Source organism: Bombina bombina, chromosome 2, assembly GCF_027579735.1.
Source record: "Bombina bombina isolate aBomBom1 chromosome 2, aBomBom1.pri, whole genome shotgun sequence".
Taxonomy (NCBI): Eukaryota; Metazoa; Chordata; class Amphibia; order Anura; family Bombinatoridae; genus Bombina; species Bombina bombina.
In genome coordinates this window covers 775,717,880-775,723,879 of record NC_069500.1, presented here as the reverse complement: position 1 = coordinate 775,723,879, position 6,000 = coordinate 775,717,880, and positions in this window count along the sequence as shown.

Sequence of the window (6,000 nt, the reverse complement as noted above, 5' to 3'; positions counted from 1 at the left end):
TCAGTCGGTAATTGAACTCTAGGACATATTGTACAATGGAGGGTCCATCCTCCCCAAATAACCCTTCCCAGTGGGCTCTAAGCAGGTCTAGGGACCCCCTCACCCTCCGGCCATATACTAATTCAAAGGGAGACAATCCGGTAGATTCCTGTGGCACCTCCCGGTAAGCGAACAGGAGGTGCGGCAGGTATCTCTCCCAGTCCTTGTGAGAGGCAGAGAATGTCCAAAGCAGTTGCTTCAGTGTCCCAATGAATCTCTTGCATAACCTGTTAGTCTGGGGGTGGTATGGGGAGCTCGGCAGGTATTTTATCCTGCAAAGCTTCCATAGCTGCTGGGTGAGCTCAGCAGTAAACTCCCATGGTCCGAGATAATCTCCAGGGGAAAACCCACTCTGGCAAAGATCCTAAACAGGGCATCAGCTACTGTCTCTGTCTGGATGTTGGCCAGGGGGATTGCCTCCAGGTACCAGGTAGCGTTATCTACTAGTGTCAGTATATATATTATTCCTGAGGAGCTAGGATGGGGCAATGGGCCAACAATGTCAACAACTATCCTGCTGAACGGTTCGACGATGATAGGGAGGTGATGCAATGAAGCTTTGTCGTGGTCACCTTTCTTCCCTACTTTCTGACAGATGTCACAAGTACGGCAGTACTGCCTAACGTCTCCCATAATCCATGGCCTGAAAAAGATCTGGGTAAATTAGTGGCAGGTCAGAGTAATCCCTAGATGTCCTGCCAGGGGAATGTAATGCCCTATGAGTAGTAGGTCATACCGATACTTTTGTGGTACCACCAACTGTTGCTTGGGCATCTGCCTGCTCTCACCACCTTCTGTAACCCAGTATAGGAGTCCTCTGTCCCACTTAAAGCTCTCCCCTCTTAACCCACCTGGGTCTGCTCCCACCCTAACGTCTGGTCACTTAACGTTTCCTTAACAAATTTGTGACCAAGTGTGGCTGGACAAGAGTAATGGTGGCTCTGCTGTCTCATAACCCTTGGGCCTGATGTAATGCTTGTGGGATATTTATCTATCAGGCCAAATATGGCCAGTAGTCTTCTTATCCCGGTGTCAAGTGAAAGGGTAGGAAATATCCCAGAACAAAGTGAGTTTATGAAATGAGGTAAGCAGTACTCACGGTAGACAGGGTAGTCCTTCACAGCAATAAGATGAAGGCAGAGAATGGTCAAGGCAGGAGAGTCCGGCAACAGGAAGGCAATCCAGCAGTATAACAGTTCAGGGGCAAACCAATAGAATGGTCAGACAGGCAGAGTTCAGCAATGATAAGGCAATCCAGCAATACAAGGGTTAAGCAAGCAGAGTGATCAGACAGGAAGAGTTCAGTACCGATATGGCAATCCAGCAGTATAAGGGTTAATCAAGCAGAGTGGTTAGACAGGCAGAGTCCAGTAACGATATGGCAACTCAGCAATATAAGTAATACAGCACCCAGGAGTACACACAGTAACACCTATACTTGGGCAGTGTAGTAAGGGAAATAGAGTACTTACATAGGCGCAGATTGGTGCCAAGGAGGACATACAGGTGCAATCAGGAGCGGCATCCAGGAGAGAGAGACAGCGTGTGGCGATGATGTCATCGTGGCACGCTCTGAACCACCGCCGCATCTATGGCAGCGGCCATAGCAATGAGTCACCATTGCCGTCTCTATGGCAACTGCCATAGCAAGCAGCAGCGCTGCGGTGGCGTAACATAGCCCCCTTCCTAAAGGCTACCTCTGGGAACCAAAGTTGGCTTGGAGGGATGAGCAGCATGAAACCTGGAGACCAAAGAAGGAGCATGCACATCACAAGCAGGAATCCAGGAACGATCTGTCACAGAGTAACCCTTCAAATGCACGAGGTACTGCAGTTGCCTGTGCCTGTATCTGGAGTCCAGGATCTTAGCAACCTCATATTAAGGTTCATCATGAATCAAGAGGGGAGGGGGAGAAGGTTTGAGTCAAGAATATCTGTTCTTGATGTAGGGCTTGAGTAGTGAGATGTGAAAGACTGGGTGTATGCGCAGGGTTCTGGGCAAGGCCACTTTGTAGGCAACAGGAGAAAGTCTTTTAAGGACCCTGTAAGGGCCAATATACCTAGGCCCTAATTTATGACATAGTTAACATAGACAAACATGTCGAGTAGAGACCCAGACTACCGAAAAGGCACTTACAGTGGCTTGATGATGATCAGCGAATACCTTGCTATTGAATAGTGAGGTCAGTAAAGGTTTGATTTGCGGCAGGAACCCCTGTAGACTGAGCAGAAAGAGAAAAAGACACAAGTTTGATAGCCTGATAGAAGAGTGCCAGTGAGTATTCTTTGCCAGCTCAGCTAGGGGCAACAATCCAGACCAATTGGTATGAAGAGAAATGACATAAACTCTAAAATAGGCTTTGAGATCTTGATTCACTCTCTCTGTTAGCCCGTTAGTTTGGGGATGGTAGCCAGAAGACAAGGAAACAGTGGTTCCAATCAATTTGCAAAAAGCTTTCCAAAAGGTAGAGATGAATTGAGGACCTCTGTCAGAATTAGAAACAATGTTCACGGGAATGCCATGAAGTTGTACCACATGTAGCAGAAAAAGAGTCGATAATTCTTGGGCAGACAGTAGCTTGTTTAAGGGTATAAAATGAGCAAGTCTGGAAAATCGATCCACCACAAGCCAGATAACAGTATGATGGTCAGAAGGAGGAAGGTCTACAACAAAATCCATAGTTATGGGGGCGGAGCTAACCGCCAGCAGAGACGGACGTGTTGGAGAGGAGCTCCTGCATTTGTGACTCCTTTAAGTTTTTTTTATGCCTGTATTTTCCATCTTTATGGGCATGAAAAGGCTTTACCACTGACTAAGTGTGTGCCCTCACGTAATATACACTCAGCTTGGCCACCCTTATACGTTTTTAGACTTTCAGGGACAGAAAGTCCAGGAGTGACCCCAACTCTCAAGAGAACTTCTCTGGGCTGCCCACGGAGGATCGGGATCCAGTACCGGAGCACTAGCCGGTTGCCAAATATCCCTCCGGCAGGCAGCTAATCCTTCCTGTTTCCCCCTATCTGAGCCGGCATCGGATCATCATCCTATGAAGCCACGCGGCGCTGCCGCATCTCCCCATCTCAACCACCGGCTTACCTTACTGTGAGCTGTTGCCGGAATCGCTCCTGTGTACCTCCCAGCGGGTCGCCGGATTCCCGACCATTGCCTTGGTGGCCTTAGCAGGTGACTCCCACGGACCCGGGACCTGGTCGCTTCTCCACCTCGCGGGTTTTGGCGCGAAGTTCCGCCATTTTGCCAAGAGCCTCACCTCCTGTGTATAAGTGCGGCTGGAGACCGCCCAGACAGTTCGTTCCTGCACCCTGCTGAGGGGAGGCTAGCCGACCGGTCAGTCCCGGCTGTTTAGCGCACACTGGGGAGAGCGGAGTCTTTGAGGAGCTTGTCACCTGAGGCCGCTTCAGATCGGGAGGCCGCACTGCATCCACGTAGGTAAGAGAAATCTGTCGGGGTGCCGGAGGGGCTTAGAGGGACACCTCCAGCATATGCAGTCTGACCGATAAGATTGGTCACATATTCAGCCCTTACCCGCATCTTGAGGGCAGCCTAGCTTTGCAAAAGATAAGGGCGTTTTGGGACCTTTTACTGAGCAGCTGAGGCCTATTTAACTATTACAAACGAATTCACACTTGCTTAGCAGCCACTAAAGTTTTATAACACTTATTGGGGGTGTATGAGGAGCACTTCTACTAGCACTGACATCTCCCTTACAAGGTGTCCTGAAATACACCACCTGAGGTTAATGGTTTAAACACCCTGAATTATTCTAAATGCTGCAACTCTCACCTTGGTGAGCCAGGAGTCCTGATTTACTTGCATAGTTCATTCCTTTATCTGTGTACCCAGTCAGTGTTTGCTCAGAGACCTCTAACAGAGACAGAATATACTATTACATTATAGCCCCACAGACATCCTATTCTGCAAAAACTCTGAACAGTCTTTCTGGTGGAACATCTTCCAAAACAATATTTGATAACTTCAATCCCTGTTTGGTAGCTATATAAGCCAATTTCACACGCAGGGTACTGATTTGGGACAATAAGTGTTTCAATACCTGCCTTATCCCCCGCTGCTGCGTCAGCTAAATGTTCTCTGTTGCATACAGAGTGGAGTGTCATTATTGTCACTTTATTGTTACTTATGTGTATTGATTCTGGGTTTGTAGGCACTGATCCCATAGTTTAGATACACTACCTGCCCCTTTCTCTCTTAGATACCAAAAATACCACTAGAGATCTGTACAACATACTGACAGCCTCTTTGGGCCACTCACCACACTAAAATAATAAACTTCAAACAACACCCTTCAACCAGATTAGAGCTAGATTTCACCCACTACTGCTCACTCACACAGATACACTTATCTAACCTTCCACACACTAACGTTCTACAGTACACTCACTCATCACACGTGCACCATTCACACCCTGATTACACCACACTGCACCCCCACTATTTGTTTGAGAGCAGTGTCTTTGCATAACTTGCATTTTTTCATTTACAGGACGTGTGGTATCATTTTATTTAGACCCCAGTTCCTCCTGCCTGACCGCGGCACTTTTTGGAAACTTGTTAGTTCATAGAGAAAGCAATCTCAGCTTCTCGACCTGTGCATCGGTCAGCAGGAGTCACTGTTCTATATATTTTGTGCTGATGAATCCATAGGAGTGTTAATTCTATCTTATCTTATTGAACCCCCCCTTTGGACTCCTCCTTTCCGGCCTGCTCACGTGGGCTGGTCACCTCCACTCTCCTTTTCCCCTTCCTTCAGGTCGTATCCCTCCTTCCCTGAGTCCGAAGGGGGGGCACCACTCTTAAGGAATATTGAGGTGCCTTCCTATAAGTAAAGGGTAATTTGCATAAGGCGCCCACCTGGCCTCTCTCTCCGCTTGAGTCGTTTTTTTTCTGACAGACATTGCGTACTGTAGGGCAGCATTCAGCCCATAAGCGCCACTATGGGGAGATAGAGGTTTCAGGTGGACGGCTGGCCCTACTCCGTTATGTAATATTACTGTACATGAGTATTTTCTTCTTTTCACTTTGTCAACCTGTTAGGCCCACAAGCCTCCCTAGCAATCTCTAATTCAAGCTCAACTGTTTAATATACGGTATTCATATCTCATATGAAAATGCCCCATAATGCCAGGAGGCATTCGAAAACACCAGGACCAGTTAAAAAAACGGTCCTGGATCACTTCATGCAACCTCCAAAAGATCAGATTGAAGACTCCAATGAAGGTCAGAGTGACTCTGAATCTATGGGGGACGGCTCCCAACCTGACCTTATGCCACACGTCAGATCACAACACCTAATTACGGAGGCTACCCTTAAAAAAATGTTCGCAAACCAAACTATCTCCATAACCAAGGAAATTCAGCGTAACCATGCTGAACTCCGCAAGGACAGAAGAAAACAGGATGATCTTGCCACCGACCACACAAACTTACTGTCCTACTCGGAATCTCTAGCGGACCAGATTAGTCAGCTGGAGTTCAAACTTGCTGATGTGGAGGATAGGGCATGCAGAAACAACATAAGATTTCGAGGAATACCTGAGGACATCCAACCTGCTGAGATTCAAAACTTCTTAAAGGATCTCTTCAAAGACCTGCTAGGTCCAACAGAGGGGCTAACTAACACCATGGAAAGAGCTCATAGAGCCTTACGCCCCAGAACTGTCACACAGGAGAAACCGAGAGATGTCATAGTCTGCTTCCATAGTTTTCTCTTCAAGGACAGACTCATGCAGGCGGCTTTCCGGAAGCCACAGATATCAGAGCGATTCAAGGACATCCAGCTGCTGCCCGATCTATCCGCACACACTTTACAGCACCGAAGATACTTCCAGACGGTTACGCTGATCCTTCGCAGGGAAAACATCAAATACAGGTGGGGCTACCCTACTAAATTAATAATAACAAAGGACAACAAAACATTCACTGTGA